Below are 21,986 nucleotides of genomic sequence, written 5' to 3'. Positions count from 1 at the left end.
TGTAAGCACAAACAAGTTCATGTAAATCATGATTAGCTTGATCACATGTCCAGCTGTCGTCATATTTAACCCAATCTGTCGAGTGATTGTTGTAAATTCTTTTTGTGCAGCAAAGACTTTTTGCAGTATTTCATTAAACTGAGGAAGCAAGAAGCCAAGCTGCAATCCTTCAGCTTTTGTCAGTTATAATCATTTCTGCAATTCAGTTATGTCCAAGTCATTTTCACTAAATGTGCAGCATTACATTCCTGCTAATATTACGCGGCTGTTATGTCGAATGTAAATCACTGTAACGTCTCTCACTGGGTCGATCTGTCAAACCCCAGAGAGCCCTGGAGCTCGGAAGGTGTTTATTAACAATACCTGCCTCGATCTGAGAGGAAGAGAGAGGAAGGGAGAGGGGGAAAAACAACAGATACGAGCTAACGTTAGATACAAAAACACACGCAGGCAGAAATAACTGAAATGTAATACAAGAAAAATAATTACAGAGGGAAAGACAAGTGAGGAACAGGTCTCTGGTTTCTCATTCACAATGATGGGGAATTTAATATTATCCAAAACGGGATTGGGAATTGTGCAAATTACATTCTGCCATGCTGTGACTAACAGGATGCAGAGGGATCGTGAAGGCCTCGTTCCACTTCCACTTGTAAATAACAGTGACCCAGTGAGTCAGGACTGGAAATTAGTGCAGTCAGAACAAATTACAAACCAATGCTCAGACTGCTCCTCATATCAGAAGACTGGCTTTAAGGCATTCATCTGCTGTTTCTGGTGACTGCAAAGCATCACTGCTGGAAAAGAACTGTGAATCTTAATTTTGGAGCAGTTGGGCAAGAAGCAATTTACAGTTTCATGAAGGAGGTCAGAGTTTGCGTCTTTTCACAAACTTCCAATTAGTGTTTGCATTTGAGACCATCCTCCCGGGGAAACACAAAGAAAGCATCAGTAATGGCAGCAAACGCCTCGAAATTACACCAGATAACATTCAGCGTTTATCCTCATTGCACAACAAAATGGTCACCATCCAGAGAAGAAACATTTTTTTTCCAGAGGAAGAGCCTGCAGTTGCCAATACAGGGGGTCCTTGATTTACGTCAGATTTCCGTTCCTACTGATAGATGGAAGTTGGAACTCTGGCGAAAATGTAACCAAATCTGTTCCGTGCATCACGATATCAATCAGTTCTTCATAAAGTCATGAATACCAACGACTTTCATGCATGTATGAATCATTTTACTAGAAGATAACAGAATATTGTAACGGACTGATATTGTTGTTGATGTTGAGGTTTCAATGTTTATTGTTCAGTTCTAGATTTAACTAATGTCAGTGAATGTTTAGTTAGCTGACCTCTGATTGGATTAATAGTATTTGAAATAAAATACTATTAATGAATACTATTAATACAACTTTTCCAGATCCAGAAGCAGCAACCACACCTCAAATTACCTTCCCAAACCACTCTAAACATCTATGGAACTGCAGATTTCTTTCTGTAGCAGATCGTTCTTGCACAGGCACAACCAAACTCTCCATATCCAGTATTTTCCAAATGGTATTTTTGGTAAGAGCAGACTGTTTAGTATATTTCTATCTTGGCACATAGTGTCTCCATCTTCAAGCTTGATTCACTGACTAAGATCATTTTGGTTGGGTTCTACTTTTAATTTATTTAGTTTCTTTTCCTATTGAGAATCACAACAGCAACCTACAAGCATTGATCGTATTGCTGTCTAGAATGGGACTGAATCAGTTTAATTAAGGTTCTATAAATAAGTGACTGGTAACAGTTTTGGAAAGCTCATTCAAACACCTGAGGAAAGGTGCATCAGACCAGTAAATGTGTGTGTGTTGAATGTGGACAAACGATGTATTTTTGCAGAATTCCCTGATAACAGCATTCTTGTTTGATGGCATCTTTCATGGAACATCAGTTTGCCAAGCAGCCATTCACACCAACAAATGACATGGAAATAAAACGGCTGAAAATGGCTGTCCAGACACAGAATGCTGACATGGCACAGTCCACTGCCCATTTCCACAAACTCTGAAGCAGCCACTGCACTGCATAATGCACAAACCCTTTAACAGAGAAATATAGCCGGCCAAAGCCAACCTAATCGCCTGGAGAGAATTGGCAACTCAAGGGGCAACCTCTTACTCTCTAACACAACAGTAAGTGGCAAAGCTGCCGTCTCACACTAAATATAGTCTCAGTGTGTGCACATTAACCTTTCTCTCTCTTCTCTGTGCAGCCTTAGCCCTGATGCGATTAGGGTTAAAGGTACAGGTGCTTTAATACTGCAGACAGCCATCTCAAACATTGTTTGTCATAAAGCACTGCGGCCCAGTGAGTCAGGATATGTGCTGCAAATGGGTGTAGAGATAGTCCCCTCTCACGGAGAAACACAGCTACACCGGGAACACTCCACTGGCCTTCTTTCAACAAAAAGTATGAGCAAAAGTACAGCGGAATATGAAAGCAAAAGAATAAGTGGCCGGGCATTACTCAAAGCCAAGAACAAATGCTGCGCCCTTTACTCAAAAGAGAAGGTTGTAATCTCATCACATCTGACAAATGGCCATCATTCCAGAAGAGAAAAAAAGCAAAGGGAGTTTTAATATATTGGTAAAGGCCCATACTTTTAATCTATTTTTACTCTGATGAAATGTGATTTTCCATTCTGGCAGTAAAAAAGAGCTCTGAGACAGACCTCATTGTTGTGTGTAGAAGAAAGATTTGACTTCTCCGTGGTCTGATGTAAATTGAACCACCAATATTTGAGGAATATAATGGAAAAATGGCCTTAAAATAATCTGATTCAGAACAGACGATTTGGAAAAGCAGTTGAGCCACATCTTATAAAAGTCAGCAGCACGACAGTGAGTTTCCACAGCAGTAGAGTCAGTGGAAATAAGCAGGCATTCTCAGTCGTTGAGTATATTTCCTTTGCATTTTTAGCTTTCATTTGGATTTTTCGGACACGGAAAACACGTTACTTCAACGAAAAACAGTCAAAATGTACTATACTATGGATCATTTGATTATAAATCCAGAACAAGAACACCGATTAATTAAAATAAAGTTATTAATTGTAATATAATTACTTTTTGGGGGGGACTGTGTACTTGTTGCGTACTTCATTAGCTACAGCTGCTTACTACATGGTAACGCCTCCCTTTTCCAAGGATTCACGTTGATTTTCATTAGCATCATGTCATTCCCACAGATTCTCCAGCTGTTCTACTTCCATACCAGAGGTGCTCCTCTAGGTTGAGATGTTAGGATTGTGTCGGTCATTGGGGAAATTTAAAGTCAGCGTCATGTTTCTGGAATGGTTTAGAGAGAGTGACAGTTTTCTGACAAAATGCAGAGCCCTGTAAGGAAAATTTATGTATTAAAGCATATTAAATACATTTGCCATGTAGGAACACAGCTGCTATACGTTAGATTTGCAGCATGCAATCTCATATTTCTATTCTTGTTTTCTCTCATTGTCATGTGAACTGCCCCCACAATGCTTCCTATAGGCTCAGCAGTGATTTAATGTTCATTTCTGCTGCTTCTTTCTGCTGTGGTTTGATAGATCCTGGAGTAAAATGGTGGAGTAAACCCATAAATGTCAACGTGAACGTCTTGTATTGTTTGAGGCAGAACAAGCAAAAATGACAGATTTATTCTACAACAAAGGGTAGACAAGCAGGAGGACAACAAACACAGCTATGAATCTTTAGGATTTAATTCCATGCTGATTTGGGAACTCCTGTGTTTTCGAGGTGCAGCAGCTGAGGCTCAGTCCTGCATCATTCAGTGAAGGAGACTGAAGGCTGAGATGTTCTGCTCTACAGAGGATTCCTACCAGATGTTCCCTTACCCTCTGCTCATCAAGCACAACTCCTGATGCCTCCCAGCCCTGACAGCAGCAACACGTTAGTATCAGTAGCTGTTCAACCCAGTATTCACATTCAGTGGTGTACTTAACCCTCCTGTTGTCCTCATTTACAGGCACCAACAAATATTGTTTCCTTGTCTGAAAAAAATCCCAAAATTCTGCAAAAAAATTCCCCAAATTTCTGAAAATTTGCAAAACCTTCAGGAAGAAAATTCCAATAACTCCTTAAAAATTTCCCTCAAAAGTTTTATTTTAAAAAAATCCCCCAAATTTGGCAAGACAATTCCTGTAAATATTTTCAAAAAATGAGTAAAAATCTTCCAAAAAATGAGTAAAAATATCTAAAGTGATTCCATATATATCAGTAAAACTTCTAATATTTTCTTTTAGAACTTAGTTTGCGATATTCTGGAACAACTCCAGTCGTCACTGGTATGACAGTGAATCCTGGGACGGGTTAGGTCCAAAAAAGAAGCTGGTGTTTCTTGGTCACGTTTGAAGGAGACTTTGAAATGGAACAGCCTCGTTGTGCTGCTATTAGTAGCAAATGGCTACTTCGTGTCGCATCCTTTCAAGGATGCAGCCCCTAAATTCTGAGACACGGTGACTAACTGAGCTTTGATGATACCCGTCCCAGAAATCTGTTCCAACGACCGACCTCTGGAGGTGGCAAAAACACATCTTGATCAGCCTCTCTTTGAAAAGCAACCTTTCTTTTAACCAACCAAAGCTTGAGCTGAGGTGATTAATCAGATCACATTGTAATAAACTAGACCTCATTACCTTGAGTATTATCATCCAACAGAACAGAAGATGCTGGAGGTGTTGGTGAGGAATATGGATTTAAAGCTACTGAAGTCTGAGACGTACAGTAATTTCTTTTGGAATCACTGTATATCAAGTGGAGTTTTTTAAAAAAAGAATCTGACAGTCAGTGCAGGGAGGATGTCTGGAAATGTAAATGTACTTTTAGTCTGTGTGGAAGCGTTGCTCTGTGTGTTTTAGAATTCAAGCTGGAGAAGGAAGTGTCAAGATGTTTATATTCCTCCTGCTAGCTCTCGTTCAGTGTCGGGCTGTAGTTGTTTTGTCAAGTCGTGTGTGTGTGTGTGTGTGTGTGTGTGTGTGTGTGTGTGTGTGTGCGTTTCCAGCTGAGTAATAAAAGGCAAAGAGGAACTATTACTGTCACACACAGCGATGCCTTTTCTGCTCCACTTAACATGTGGATCTTAGGCTGCTCAAACTGACAATGGAGGTACAGCACACAGTGTACATCATCCTTTATGCCCACACACACTTTCTTTCCCACTCTCTCATTAGTGATTCCACTCACCCCAAACACACACACACACACACACACACACACACACACACACACACACACACACACACTGCATGCGTGCACGTGGCACAAACACATCCGCGAAATGCACACTGTGTCGTATGAATTTTGGAATGGAGGCACAGCTGGATGGCAGCCAGCATATCGCCGTGGAAACCCAGCAACTGGCAAATACATTTACATATTTATTATTTCATTTCAGCCCTCAGAATTCCCGTTTCCCACAAACCTGCTTGCTTTCTCTCTTTGTCTCTCTCACATACAGAGTTTTAAAAACATGCAAATCCAAATCAGCCAATGTAGTCCTAAAGAAAAAAAAAAGACTTTCATTGAGTTCCGGGGACAGGATTTGATACAAAAAAAATGCAAATGAAAAACAGAAAGTAGGCCAAATATTGGCTCAGCCTGAACTGTGGCGTAAAGGTTTCTGTTGGTGACTAGATAGGAGAGCCGGTTAAAGGCAGCAGTAACGGGAGGGTCGGTTTAGACGGGATCCATCCATAAACTAATAGTCTGCAAAAGATTCAACATCAGGGCAGCTATTCAGCTGGAGGACATTTTATTTTAAACTGATACCTGAAGACACCATGGAGGAAGCAGAGAATGACAAAGTGAACATGTGATGTTTGTAAAGTGATGTTTTAACTCTCATGTTATCTTCGGACCTCTGTGTTTAACACCACAGAAAATCCCCTAAATAACCTTTTTTCAACTTGAAATTCGATGACTTTTCCTAAAGTGAAATTCTTATTATTGTTGTAGGTTTTGCACTGTGTGGGTGGGAGCAATGATTCAAAAGATGTGAGAAGATTCGCATTTAGTCATTGAGTTTTGTAGTTTTCCATTCCATTGGACAGTTTACAGAACACTGTTGTTTCTCTTCAGAAATGCATTTCAAGCTGCTTTCTGCACATTTCTGGTACTTTCTTAGGATATAGAAGTACTATCTCTTGTTAAACCAATAATGTTCACACCTCTGCAGTACCTTTAGCAGCACTAATAGTGATAATAAATCTCTACTTTAGTAAAGAAAACAGTTATAAAATGTGTGATGTAGTAAAAACAAGTGCTGTCCACTGATTAAATACAGTCTTTCTGCCCTCTGGAGAGCAAAAACAGGAGAATCAGGAGACTCTGAGTTTATCTCTTCACCATCCCATCATCAACATAATCAACATCTGCAAAGTCTGAAGCAGCCTCCATGTGCTATTTAGAATTAAGATGGATTCCTTAATGTACAATAAGTTAGCAGTTTAATATGTCATCTCTGGTCAGCTGTAATTTTCTAAGTAACTAATCTTTGCTGCAAAATGCTGTAAAAATGCAGTCCAGGGCTGTGACTGTAAACAGTTGTGCATAATGGGATGCTTCCTCCCAGGCTTTTAGCCGATTAGGCCTCATGAAACACTGTCTGTTTTCAGCTTCTAGAACCCCCATCTGTTCTAATGTTTAACTGACGCTCTCTTAGTTTTGACAGAAGATCTATGAGCGTTTTCTACCTGGGAAGAGCTGCAGGTGTGGGGACGTGTCTCCCTCTCTTTCTCCTTACCTCTCTGGCACCTCTCGCTCTCCCCCGAACTTGGCAGGAGATCGATTTCCTTCCTGCGGCGAAGTGTTCAGATGACTGATGCTCCGACCGGTGGAGAACGCGGCACTCCCATCAGTTCTAGCGCCAAAGCACTGTTGACAGGATCCTAAGAAGTGCAGCCTCAGAAGTGATGAGGCAGCAGAAAGCAGGACAGAGGAGGAGAAGGCTGGAGCATCAGGAGCAGCTAGAGGTGGGAGAAGAGAGGAAAAACAGAAACAGCATGCAATTAAAACAGCTGGCTCCAAGCTGCACATCGACATGCTGGAAGGCAGTGATTTAACAGCTATTCATGGTGTGTTACTGTACAACTTCCTGTTAAAAGTTCAAGATGGAAGGAGGAAAGATGTGGGTAGTTAATCAAAGGAGTAAATCCTGCAAATCCAAAGGGCAAAGAACTGCTGAAGAAACCAGAGCCTCCAGAACCACCAGATCTATATGATATATACATATATATACACACACACGCACGCACGCACGCACGCACGCACGCACGCACGCACGCACGCACGCACGCACGCACGCACGCACGCACGCACGCACGCACGCACACACACACACACACACACACATACACACATATATACATACATACACATATTTGTATATATATATAATCTTTGCTAATTGTTTTTGCTAATTTTTTGTAGATTTGGGTCTTACAGGGTTAACACTGCTCCATCTGTGTTGGATCCATTAACAGGATTAGCGATTGTGATTGTGTAAACACACGTTGTCAAAATGTGTTCTTATTATGACAGTTTTTTGGAGGAGCATGTGGACTTTCTTATTTTAGCAAATGTGTGTCCAAGCAATTCTCTGTTCTGGACATTTAGAAGACTGTAACAAAGGAAAGTTGTTCATTTGTTCTTTTAACCCTGCATGTTATTTATCATGCACTACGAGATCATTAGCAGTGACAATAAAGACATTGTATTCTATTTTATTCTATTCTTCTAAAGCTGCTGTCATACTGAAATGCAAGCACACCCAGTCTTCTGGCTTCATAGCGACATTAAATGGAGAACATTGTTGAGCAGCTGCTTTTAAATACGGCATCACAAGGTAGGTTTGCATGCAGCTGCTATAAATGAGGTCAGTGTGTTGTTCTAAGCTGCTGTTAGTGCAGTAACTAGGGATTTAATGTCCACAAAATGGGAAAATTGTCTTTGCTCACTTCATTTCAGTCAGGATCACTTGTGTCAAGAAACTGAGGATTTATTTGTCAGAAAAAAAAGTGGCTTCTGAGGATCCTGCTGGAGAAGTAATCTCCTTTAATAAACACATGTATAAATATTAGATTGTACTTAAATCAGCAATAGTAGTAGTTCTAATGCATAATTTAGAAACCAATCTCAGGATGTAATAGAACACAGAAGGGAAACGTGCAGCAGAAAGAGACTGTTAGGACTGGTAACCAAGAATCAGAAAAACTGAGAAAAACATGATAAAAATGGAGTGGGAGTGGGAGAGGTGCACGGTCCGGTCAGTGAAAGAGGCGTAAGCATTCATCCATTCAGTGGAATTGCATTTTGCAGGAATCATGAAAAAAAAAGAAAGGAAATTGGTGACTCGTGACTATCTGCAACGGTCCTTCATAGCAATAACTCACAGACATTAAACATTAGAACTGCTTAACCCAGACCTTCCTGGAGTTTAATATCACATCTGCTGATTATGTTTCATCAGCTTCACCTTCAGGTTGAGACAAAGAAGCGCTGCCAGAACAACGCTGGAGTCTTTCACTTTGGTTGCAGCTGAATGCTTCCTGCTACAAGATTTTTATTTCTGGGCTCCAGAGTGCAAACTTATTTTAAAATCATTTATATTTATGAATGTGGTTTCTATTCACGGTCTTTTTTTTATTCACGGCTGAATAATAGAGCTGTTGCAGAATGTAAAGCACAAAAACATGCAAACAAAGGGAACTAGTGTGCACGTGGAAGCTCTAAACTCCCAACAGTTTCCTGATTTTTGCGAGAACTCCTATTGTCAGCAAACAGGCGCCACAAGGAGCCATGAAGCACGCTGATGAAAGCTGCACAACAACGGAGCCACGTGGGGCCCCAGCGCTTCGTTACGGGACCAGATCTCCAGCCGGATCCAAAGTGCAGAAGCTGCAGCGCCAGCAAAACACAACTCATCTGAAAAACGGTGCAGTCCTCAACTTTTACTTAAAACAGTCAGAATCACCGTTAAACTGTTCATCCAGCAGCACAAAATCAACACAAAGGCGGTTCTCTCCGAAGCAGATGACGACTACTGATTGTACTTGTTAAGTCAGTTTATATAGCGTACTGTTGTGAGTTGTATGCCATATTTAAAGTTTTTTTGACAGATGTGCACATCTGGATAGCATGAGGTGAAACTGCAGATGTGTCAGGCTGCATAGAATAGAATAAAATAGAATAGAAAACAGAGTACAATAGAATAGAATAGAATAGAATGCAGTAAATAAAAAAAGATAAAGAATAAGAAAATATAAAATGAAAAATCTCGAATGTAAAGAATGTACTGGCGTCTGCATTTATATTATATACGTGTTAAAAACAGAACCCTCACCTCTATCCCATAATAAATCTGCTGTATAATCTGATATATTAGTCATTACATTCTACAGAAGATGTGTCAATGAGGTTGTTTACAACATAATTCCATTTGTATTCTTTTGTAGTTTTGATGTCTGCATTGTTATTCTACGATGTATAAAATAATTAAATAAAAACATAGAAAGAGAAGGTGTGTCCAGACTTTCAACTGGTTCTTCATTTACCATATTCAAGTTCAGAGACAAGAATAAGGTGGGGTTTTTTTACAAGGATTTTGAAGTTAAAATGAAAATTCATTATATATAACGCACATTTTTAAAGTGAAAATGCCCATTTCTGAGGAAAAACGTAAATTTTTTAAGTAAACGTACATTTTTGAAATAAAAAAAGTACATTTCTGGAGTAAAAATGTAAGTTTCTGAAAGGGAAATATAGCATTGTAAAGTGAAAAAGTACATCTATAAAGTGAAAATGTACATTTTTGAAGTGAAAATGCACATTTCTGAATTCAAAATTAACAATTTGAACATGTAAAAGTATATTTTTGAAGTGAAAATGCACATTTCTTAAGTGAAAATGAAGATTTCTGGCAGAATATCTTCTTTGATCATTCATAGAGAATCTGTAAAATAATTGGTAACATAAATGTTTGTAAATTAGTGGGTCTGTTAGTTTCCAGTAATCTCACAGTAACTTTTTCTCCTTTGAATGAGTCAGTCAGATTTTGGTCTCAGACGGAGGATCAAAAGGTCCTCATATCATCCTTAGAACACCACTGCACGATCTTCCACCTTTAATTATATATGATATTAGAGAAATGGCCTCTAAAAAAATCATCTGATGCTTTGATAACATCTGGAAAACATTTTTTGTACGTTCTTCCTTTGTCATCGTGGAATATCTAAGTTTCTGACTGTTGGCAATAAAACATTATGTTATTATATTTATATGTTAACTTTACATCAATATTACTGCAGATGACTTTTGTACATGACTGAAGTAAATATTCCAGATATTTTAAATCTAAGTTTGATTAGAGACACGGATATCTGGTGCACAGGGTTATTTCTGTGTGTGATTTCAGCTGCTGGATGTCTTGTCAGGTCTTCTGTGTTCACTGGAGAAGATCATCGACTGCAGCAGAAGTACATAAAGCTCCACAGCGATGCGAGCGATGGCATTTTAACAGGATTGACTGCAGAAAATGCCACCGGCTGAAGTCAAAAATGAATTGAAATGCTGTGTGATTCTGTTCATTTCTGCTCAGATTCCCCCTTTCAGGTGGCTTTTCTAAGAAGCCAATTCCATCCCATTATCCACCCCATGCACACCGATAAGCACTGTGAGAGGCTCAACTGGTGAGATTTATGGAGGAGGAAATATGAATATGTGCAGCTTGTTGTCCTTTGATGCAGATAAAGTTGTGTTTTCTTCCTTATCTATGGAGCCATTCAAAACGGCAGTAATCAGTATTTGAAAGAAACCTCTGTTCCCTGGAGCTCTGATGGGAGAGGAACCAAGGTGCTCCGAGGAAGGGCATCTGATAAACGTACCAAACTTTAAATGGGAACGCTCGAGGCTTACAAGAGCGGCTCGATAAAAGACTTGAAGGTTTGCATTTGGATTTGTGTACTTTGGTAAACTGGCAGACGTTAGGAGTGGAGTGAGTCAGCAACAATGGTCTTCTCACACTGAAAGCTTGTTGTTCTGGGAAGTAGAGGATATATTCATGCAGCTGTTGGCACCTGGAACATCTCAGAAGCAGTCCAGTCGTCATTAATATTTTAGGTTACATCTTCTGGTAAAAAAAAAAGACCTGTTCTCTCATTGTAGCGCTCACTCACGCTACAAAAACTCCAAATCCTACCAAGTCTATTTGTCTTATTTTTAGTCAAAATGTCTCGTCCCACTTGATTTAAGATAAATTCACTCAACAAGAGCCATTTCAGCAGATGGAGGGACTTGTTTTAAGACAATGCATCTTAAATATCTTGTTAAGTCAAGCAAACTTGAAATTATCTTGTTATGAGTTGAATTTTACAAGAAAACTCAAAATAAGTTTAACCCTGGTGTCGTCCTGCGGGTCAGATTGACCCGTTTTAAAGTTTGAAAATGTGGGAAAAAAAATATTTTCACAGTGAAACTTCTGATGTCCACGTTTTCAACATTTTTGGAAATCTTTGAACATTTTTTGGTGGAAAAAAAGAAATGTTAAAAATGTTTCTTTAAGAACATTCACATAAAAATCAACCAAAATCCAGTGAAATTCGCTGGATTTTGGTTGATTTTTTTGCGAATGTTCTTAAAGAAAACATTAGAAGTTTTACTTATATATATGGAATCACTTTAGATATTTTTAAGGAAGGTTTTTACTAATTTTTGAAAATATTTATAAGAATTTTCTTGCCAAATTTGGGGGATTTTTTCAAAATAAAACTTATAAGGGAAACTTTTAAGGAATTATCGGATTTTCTTCTTGAAGGTTTTGCAAATTTTCAGAAATTTGGGGAATTTTTTTGCTGATTTTTTGGATTTTTTTCAGACAAGGAAACAATATTTTTTGGTGTCCATAAATGAAGACAGCAGGAGGGTTAATACATTTCAAATTAGGAGGTTACATGAAAGCAAAATCTATTTTTGAGTGAAAAACTATTTTTTTTAGCATGTCTGGCTTATTTTATGACACCTAAGCTTGACAATCCTGGTAAAATAGAGCTTAAAATAAGTTTTCCCAGCTAATTTTAAGATCTCAATATTCTAAATATCATATCTTATTTCTAGAAATCTTACCAAGACATTTTTCACTTGTTCTATTGGCCGATTTTTCCACTTATTTCAAGGTAAAAGTTCCTTGAAATAAGTTTTCTTTTTCTTGTCTTGAGAGGAGCATTTTTCCAGTGCATGCTCTGTGTATTGTTGCTTGGTTTGGTTTTATTAGACTCGACACAGCATCTAGATACGATATCATCCACATATTCGTTTACAGAAACAACTGTCTAAACCCATAAACCATCGCGACGATCCTGTGTGTCTATCTATTTGGGAACAAGTCAGAACATTTGAGTTTTTTCACATCAATTCTTGTTGTCTGAGTTTGAATTTGCTCATATTTTTAGCCACGTTTGTAAGATAGCTCCACATTCATTCTCCCCAAAGGATGACTTAGTTTGGTGATCTCCTGACTTTTCCTCCCGTACCACCAGCAGGTTGACATTTACGGCTTTAAGTGTCATTTAATGAAAACTAGTGGATAAATTGCCAGAGAATTTGGTACGATCCATCATGCACCTTCCAAAAATGAGCATTCTGCACAGCGGAATCTTCTGGTCATACCTGCTGCTCTGTGGATTAAGTTTCTTTTGCAAATATTTCTTTTTTTCCTCTAAAATAATGTATATTAACAACTTAACTGCTCCAAAAACTAATAAATGTAATTAATCTGATCCGTTCTGCTTAAACCTCCCCGTAGTTTATATGTTTGACTGTAGTTATGCAGGAAAATTTCAGATGCATTTCTATTAATAAGCTGCTCTGAAAACTTTATTCTTGACTACATGTTCAGTTTGGGCCATTTTGCCATTCCATATTTTTCAAAAATCATTGCAAATGTATGTACACTTTGTGTGATTTAATTAGTTCTCACAGTTATCATGTCTTATTTGATGCTTTAGTCACAGATTCATTCTGTACAGAGACTGTCCTGAATTGTAGTGTTTTGTCTTTACAGCAAGCTGTTATAATTACTGACAACAACTGTCACTTTTTCATATTTTCAAAAAACCATAATCTACTTTTGTGTTCTGTTTTTTTTTTTTCCAGTCCCCATGAACACATTGTGTTCTTCAGTTTCAATAATTGGAATGAATGTTAGCATGTAGAGCTACAATTCTTTCATTTATCAGATGCTTTTATCCAAAGCGATGCACATCTGAGAGTAGAAACAACACATCAAGGATCTAGTCAGGAGGAAACAACCTGGATAAGAGCCATAAAACAAGTTCTAGTGTGATAATAGGACTGTGGTGTCTGCAGGAAGTGTGGATGAAACAGGAAGTCAAGTGCAAAGGTGTTCAGAAGAGCTGGTTTTTAGTCTTTTCTTAAAGACTGAGAGAGACTCTGCAGATGGAACAGAGTTTGGAGAACCACAGAGGAGAAGAGTCCAGCTATGGACCAGCCCTGTTGTTGCTGGATCAGAAGTGTTCTGTTGGAGGGAGGGAGTGCAGACCTGGATGATAGAGTTCAGGTAGGAGGAGATGTTTTCGTTCTAGATTTGAATGCAACTGTCAGAGTTTTGAACTTTATGCAGGCAGCAACTGGAAGCCATTGAAGCGATCTGAACAGAGGGGTGACATGAGCTGTTTTTGGCTGATTGAAAACCAGACGTGCTGCTGCATTCTGGATCATCTGGGTCAATATATAATCACGGGACTTTCTGTATTATAGTTGACATTTTTGCTGTTATCAGGCCCAAAATTAACCTAAAATAACCAAACACCACATGGCATTTTAGAGAAAGGTTCTTCTAAATATTATATATACAATTGAGTAAAATTAAAAGTTATTTCTACAGATATTGTAGTAAACCTGTTGACTACTTTATACTAAATAAGTCAGAAAGCCTTGGAGTCTTGCCAGTCTTTTCTTCAGGAGGAAATGACATCATGTGGAGCAGGTCATGTGATCTGGAATCAACACACTTCCTGGAGAAGTGTTTTTGTAATGGGGAACTTAGTGGAAAGGGATTTAATTTGTTATTTTCCATATAAAATTGGATATATTGCCAAAAATAAATATCTGTCATGATTATCTCAACTGAATAAAAATAACACAATCCAAACTATTTCTGAATCAGCTCATTTTATTATTGTTTAGCTCATTAGAAGGTTGTTGGTATTAAATTCAGACGGTTATTTAGTTGACATTTTAGTGATATCCAGTCATTTTTTATTAATAAGTGATTGTTTCCATAATAAATAATAATAGAATTTGTAAAGACATGATCACAATGCACATAAAAACATTAGTTTTTTAACTTTTAATAAAAATGTATGAAAGATATATCCCATGGATTTCAAAAGTCCCTCAGTTATAGATTGACCCTGCTGCAGAGGTTTGACCGTGCACGTGAGGAGGCCTCCAGTAAAGAGCTGCATTAGTTGATGTGTGACGTTAGAGACCTGGACCAGGAGTTCAGACAGGAAGGGTAGAAGCAGCAGAGGTTGTGTGGTTTGCATTTAGAAAAGTAGTGCTGCATGGAGAAGAAATACTGCATGAAGTAATGCATAAGAAGTGGTCACTTCTTTTTCTTAGTGTGTGATTTAACAGGAACTGGTGCTATAGGAGCAAGAACAAGAACAGCATCTGTACACGGCTATTATCCCTCACCACTGGAAAGGGGAAAAACATCAATGCAGTGAACATCAATACTAAAATAGCAGCACTTGAAAAGATGTCATTGTGCATAAGTTTCAGAACACCATTTTTAGAAGCAAGAAATGCTTGTTCCCCCTTTTTTGTAATTATTTATTTCTTTATTTGGCTGTAGATGAATAAGGAGAGTCTCCACTAATGCATTATTTATGTGTGTTTAGACACTGGAGAATTACCTGTTTTACTATAGAACAACCTGTATCATCAGATGTTATTTTTTGCATTTGGAGAGTGTCAGTATAACTTTAGAGTGCTGCATTATGGGTAATGTTGCTTTAAGTTTTTGTTGCTTTATACCAGGAGTGTGTCCAACATGAGGACTGTGGGCCAAAAGCTGTCCTCCAGAGGGTCCTATCCGGCCCTCAAAGTGTAAAAATTACAGAAAAGACATTAACTGCAGATTATAAATTAGTAAAACTATAAATTTAAAATCATTTCTAGACCATGACAAGTTGTTTGGATCAGAAAGTAAAATACTAGATTGTTCATTGTTCTTTTGTCATTTTGTGTCTCATTTTTGTAACATTTTGTCGTGTTTTTGTAGGTTTTTTTGCCTGTTTTTTGTTGTTTTGTGTTTCATTTTTGTCTCACGTGTTTTTTTCTTATTTTTAGTAATTTTGTGTTTCGCTTTATTCGCTGTTTTGTGTGTCGTTTTTGTCATATTGGGGTTTTTTTGTCTCGCTTGCGTTGTCTATTTTTTGTTGTTTTGTTTCTTTTTTGTCATTTTTTGTCTCTTTTGTGTCATTTGTGTAATTTTTATCTTGTTTTTGTCCATTCTTGTCGTTTTGTAACTTTTTTTATCAATTTTTTTTGTCTCTTTTGTGTTGTTTCATGTCGTTTGTCTCATTTTTTTTGTCACTTTGTGTCTCATTTTTGTAATATTTTGCCTTGTTTTTGTTGTTTTTTTGTCTTTTTTGTCTGACTCGTTATTGTCATTTTGATCATAAAGTAAAATCCTCTATGGTTCAGTTCCAGATAGCTGTGACTAAATGTTGTGTTCCTTTGTAGACACTCTGTGATCTGGAAGTTGTGATGTGGAAATGATAAACTGAGACTGAATGTTGCTGAAATTGAATTTATTTTTCTTCCGAAATTTCAGGTTGTTTATGATGTTTTGTTAAAAGATAATTCCTTAAATGTGAACATTTTTGCACTAAAACACAGGAACCATTAGGAGTTGTGGTTATTTATAGGTTATTATGCTGTGGTTTTACTGGTCCGGTCCACTGGAGATCAGACTGGGCTGAATGTGGAACCTGAACTAAGATGAGTTTGACTCTCCTGCTTCATAGGGTCTATCTGTCGTATTCAGCCCTAAAAGTGTTTTTAACCCAGTCTAACCTGAATGAATTTCTGGAAGCGTGTACTTTGCTGTCATGGAGGAGTTAAAATCAATTTTATAACATTGTTCCTGAATCCGTCCATCTGTCATCTAATTTATTGAGCAAAATGAAACACTTTCCCTGTTACTTCTACAACCTGACTACACGTCCTCTTTCCTCTTTTTAATTCTGTCATGATCAGCTGCTGCTGTCATTATTCAAGCGTGTGGTGGAGCTCACACGTGCACGTTGTCACCGAGGAGAAGGTTGACAGCTTGCATTAATGCTGCGACTCCGGAAAACTCATTTTCACTGCTGGTGTCTTCAGTTGTTTGAAAGACAGCAGAGGAAGCATGTGTCTGTTTCACAAATAAGGCTTCTAGACAAAAAAAAAAAAAAAAAAAAAAAAAAAAAAAAAAAAAAAAAAGAAAAATTATAACCAACTGCATTAATTCAACAGAAAAGACAGATATCTCCAATACAGAGGGTAAAATCTAATGTCTGTGTACGTAGTTTGTGTTTAAAAAGGAGAATGCTAAAAAATTCTAATTAAAGTTGCATTTTCTTTTGACTTTATTGTTTTTAAATATTATATAGTGTCGTATAATAACAGCAAATGCATTTAAAATGTGCAGATTGTGCTGAAGAACTCACCTCCCTCTGCTTTCCAAACTACTTTTTTAAGTTTATGCTTCCAAAGAGATACCTGGTGCCAGGATCTTGTTTTATGTGGTTTTCAAACAGTGGGCATGAGCTGCAGTTTGAACTTTTTGAGGTAACACGTCGACTGTACTTGGAGATAAGTAAAAAATGTACTATTTCTGGAAAGATTCACTGAGTTAGGAAGTAACTTGCAGCATCTGAAGCAGTTTTGGACCCGAACAAACATCAGAAACTGCTGACAGAAAGACTTCCGTTTCATGATGTGTTTCTGCACATTTCATGTTTTTTTTCTCTAAATTTAAAACTTTTACACATTCATCTCTCTCTCCATCACCATCTAGCTTTTCCGTGCTCATTATCCTCTGCTTCTACACTTCCTCTCACTCTGTTTCTCTTCCATCTACTGTATAAATCCTCTCCCTGGTGTGTTTTTATTGATTGTAGCGTTTCTGTGACGACTTGCAGCAAAAACTCCTCTAAAACAACAGCAGCATCTGGATGTGTTGATGGCAGGTTTTACTTTGGTGTGTGTCTGTCAGATCTCACTGGGGTTGTGTGCACGTGCAGCACTCAGGGAGTGAGTAAAGGTGAGTTAGTGTGGATGCTGTTCATTGCAGAGTGTGGAGGTAGCTGCAGCTGACTGATTAGACCCTTTAGTGGTTCTACTCACCCCTCACCAGCCATCCTTCACTCTGACAGCTGGCCTGTTTGGTCCCTGCTTCTTGTGAATCTGGGCTTCTATTTTATGAGCGTGTGTGTGTGTGGATAGGTATGTTTGGTTTATAATTTTACATGAATTGTTGTAAATATGAAATAGTGTCAGATTAGATTTCTTATTATTGACCTGATGTCTTTTATAACTGTCAAGTAGAATTTAACAAGCCAGAAGTGTCATTAATCTGCTCCACACCCGAAATTATGTACATTTCTTAACCCTCCTGTTGTCCTCACTTACAGGCACCAAAAAATATTGTTTCCTTGTCTGAAAAAAGTCCAAAAATTCTGTAAAAAAATTCCCCAAATTTCTGAAAATTTGCAAAACCTTCAGGAAGAAAATTCCAATAATTCCTTAAAAGTTTCCCTTAAAAGTTTTTTTTTTTAAATCCCCCAAATTTGGCAAGAAAATTCTTGTAAATATTTGCAAAAAATGAGTAAAAATCTTCCAAAAAATCCTAAAAATATCTAAAGTGATTCCATATATATCAGTAAAACTTCTATTTTCTTTAAGAACATTCACATAAAAATCAACCAAAATACAGCGAAATTCGCTGGATTTTGGTTGATTTTTATGTGAATGTTCTTAAGAAACATTTTTTAAATTTCTTTTTTTTCCCCACCAAAACATGTTCAAAAATTTCCCAAAAATGTTGAAAATGTGGACATCAGAAGTTTCACTGTGAATTTTATTTTTTTTTTCCATTTTCAAAATTTAAAACGGGTCAATTTGACCCGCAGGACGACACGAGGGTTAAGGAAATGCATTCGCTATCAAAGGCATATTTATGTATTTGAGTGTCAAGTTTGCATTATTAACTTCGACTTCATTATTTGTCCCTTGAAGGCGATTTGCTGTGCAGCAGCTACACAAGCGTTCAATAAAAACAATAAAACAGCAAAAAAAAAAAAAATTAACCCTTGTGTTAATTGTGGAGCAGCTTCTCAGTATTTAGAGCTCAAATGACTACTATGACTCATACACATGGGAATGAAATAAGAAAGTTAAGCTCCAGTGCAACAAACTAGTGACTTCAGTGAGAGAGTACTGTCACAGATTCACTATAAAACTAAACCAAATAATTTAAAGTCCCCTCAATCCTTTCAGCTCTGTGCAGAGGCTGCAAAAAGAAATAATCTAAGTTTTAAACTCAGCGTTCGATAACATTTGCTCTGGATATAATTAATGGTTTTTGCATAATGGTCAAATATCACTGCTCCGGGTGGTATTTTTGGTGCACTTCTGTCCATTTATCACAGAGAATAGAGATAAATGACAGGAAATGAGGAGAAACAGAGAGATGGAACAAACTGGGAGCTTTTCAGTTCATGGCATCTTAACCCAGAAGCCCCTTGTGTGCAACAACATCCAATATTTGGTGTGGCAAAGTTGTGCTTTACCCCGAGAGCTAAATGCAGAATAATGTACCAGTGAGTAATTACATTCTGTCATGCCACAGGATGCCCTGCTGTATCTGGGATTTCTCAGCCTGCCTGACTCAGACTGGATTATGTGTTCATATGAGCTGCTTGTTAGAAATGAAACCCAACAGAGCTGCTCCAGAACCGCCTGGGACCCTGCAGACCCCACAGGTGGACCATCTGCTGGATCTCAGGCTGTTTATTCTGTCACTACAATGTTTTATGTCAATCATTTTGTTCCTGATAACTTGATGTTTTGTAAAAAGAAATTTCCTTAAATGTGAACATTTTCAAAACGTATCTTTATTGCACTAAAACAAAGGGAAACACTTGAAGTTGTGGTTATTTATAGGTTCTTATGCTGTGGTTTTACTGGTCTGGTCCACTGGAGATCAGACCGGACTGAATGTGGAACCTGGACTAAGATGAGTTTGACTCTCCTGAGAAGGAAGCTGCAATGTGCATTAAAGAGAAGGTGTCTATTTTTGTTTTACACAATCAGAAAACTTACTTTTCAGCTGTTACCATTTGGCTAAGATGTTTTCCAGTGTGCTTACATCCACCTTGAAGAACACTGCCTACATGTATTTCCGTCTACTATCAGTCTATAATGGCTTCTCTTTGCCTCCTGCATCTCTAGGAAGCTAAACTAGTTTAGTCAGATGAAACTTTGAACACCGTAGCTCTTATTCATCTCACAGTGCAGTCCGTTCCTCTTTCATGAATGCACATCACATCATTATGTATGACTTCCTGACTGGTGGGAGGCACAAGGAACCAAAACAACACTGCAGCACTTTCACATGCTCTGTTTTCCCCCGCTATTGATTCGGCCTCGCCATACTGAGCACACCGTTTGGACTTTTAATTAAGTCTTCTCTCTGCAACTTCCCAACCTTTGTGACCCACTAGTATTCCAGTGCTGGTTGCTGTTTCATAGCCATCGCAGGCCGTGCAAATTGTGTTATTTTTTAGTTATTTATCTACATTTTTATTCATGTCAGGTGGATTTAAAATTACAGTAACAACTTTATATTGAGTTAGAATGAGTCTTGACTTCACTGAATATTGCAAAAAGAGCATCAGTGAGTTCTTGGTTTGGTTGTATCGACTCATTACAGACATTTTTTTTTTTTTTGTCATGCAGGATTAGTTCTGTTTTAGAGCAGATGCCAAAGTGCATCATGTACAAAACTGGTTAAAAAGTGTTCAAAAAAAGTAGAAAAACACAAACAACACACAATGACAACATAAGTTGCATCACTTCACAGCCCCTCTTCACACTAAATGCATCTATTAATCCTCGTGTCGTCCTGCAGGTCAAATTGACCCGTTTTAAAGTTTGAAAATGTGGAAAAAAAATATATTCTCACAGTGAAACTTCTGATGTCCACATTTTCAACATTTCTGGGAAATTTTCGAACATTTTTTGGTGGAAAAAAGAAATGCTAAAAAAAATTTTCTTTCAGAACATTCACAAAAAAATCAACCAAAATCCAGCAAATTTCGCTGGATTTTGGTTGATTTTTATGTGAATGTTCTTAAAGAAAATATTAGAAGTTTTACTGATACATATGGAATCACTTTAGATATTTTTAGGATTTTTTTTAGAAGATTTTTACTCATTTTTTGAAAATATTTACAAGAATTTTCTTGCCAAATTTGGGGGATTTATTTATTTTTATTTTTTTAAATAAATCTTTTAAGGGAAACTTTTAAGGAATTATTGGAATTTTCTTCCTGAAGGTTTTGCAAATTTTCTGAAATTTGGGGATTTTTTTTCTGAATTTTTGGATTTTTTTCAGACAAGAAAACAATATTTTTTGGTGCCCGTAAATGAGGACAACACGGGGGTTACTACATCTATTTAAGTAGTTTTGGCACCATACTGATGACTTTGGATGATAGAGAAAGGATAAAATGATCACATTTCTGTCTCCAGTAACCAGACTTTTCTCTCACATTGCTGAAAACTCACATTTTCCAAAGTCAAGTTTGCCAGTATATGTGTAAGCCCTCGTCCAGAGTTGTAAATAAGTTTGATATTATCGAATATAAGCTCATATTAGTCCTCTAGACACTCTGAGTGGTTCGGATTAGGACTGTAAATCCTTCCCAACACCAGATAAGGTTTTCCTACTATCAGGATTTAACCTGGCAATTGTCAAGATGGTCAAATCTGATCTGAACTGACTAAAACAATCTTCTAGTGCGTCTCCAAACTTACAGGGAGTCTCAACTGAAATACCAGGAGATGTTGTGTAGTGGAAAGCATGTCTTTGTGTTTGTATGTCTGGATGTATTTCTCTGTCTGGTAGAGATTACTGCATGTTTGTGGGAAAAAAACTGGGGTTTTGTTTCATAACTCACAATTAAGAGTGCATTAAAAATGATTGGAATACATACAGCAGGGTTGTCAAACTCATCTTAGTTCAGGTTCCACATTCAGCCCAGTCTGATCTGCAGTGGACCAGACCAGTAAAACCACAGCGTAATAACCTAGAAATAACCACAACTCCTAATGGTTCCTTTAGTACAAAAAAGTTGCACATTCAAGGAATTGTCTTTTTCCAAAATATTATGAACAACCTGAAATTGCTTAAGAAAATAAGTTCAATTTCATCAACATTCAGCCTCAGTTTATCATTTCCACATTACACCTTCCAGATCACAGAGTGTCTACAAAGGAACACAACATTTAGTCATCTGGAACTGAAGCACAGAAGATTTTACTTTATGATCAAAACAACTTGTCATGGTCTAGAAATTATTTTATAGTTTTACTAATTTACAATCTGTAGTTAATGTCTTCTCTGGAATTTTTCCACTTTGAGGGCTGGATTGGACCCTCTGGAGGGCCGCTTTTGGCCCACGGGCCTCATGTTAGACACCCCTGATATACAGCGAAACCAAAGATAATGCCTTTACTAATCTCTTTGCTTGCTAAAACCCTCCAATCCTCACAAACTGGAGATTTGGATGCATTAAAGCAATAGAATCAAATGTAGGTGTGAGTAGCAGCGATGTGCAGCCTATAGGATGCTGCAACTCACTTCTTTTATA

General features: G+C 37.6%; 1 long non-coding RNA gene across 1 annotated transcript in view; it reads right to left on the bottom strand.

Moving 5' to 3' along the window:
* Positions 1-21,986, bottom strand: part of LOC129350884 (uncharacterized) — a 253,537-nt gene that overhangs the window by 211,381 nt on the left and 20,170 nt on the right. Inside the window, exon 2 of the long non-coding RNA XR_008604459.1 lies at positions 6,788-7,010. This is a non-coding gene — a long non-coding RNA (uncharacterized LOC129350884). The remainder of the gene's footprint in view (positions 1-6,787; positions 7,011-21,986) is intronic.

Source organism: Amphiprion ocellaris, chromosome 17 (genome assembly GCF_022539595.1).
Source record: "Amphiprion ocellaris isolate individual 3 ecotype Okinawa chromosome 17, ASM2253959v1, whole genome shotgun sequence".
In the NCBI taxonomy this organism is placed as follows: domain Eukaryota; kingdom Metazoa; phylum Chordata; class Actinopteri; family Pomacentridae; genus Amphiprion; species Amphiprion ocellaris.
This window is presented reverse-complemented; position numbering and strand designations above follow the sequence as displayed.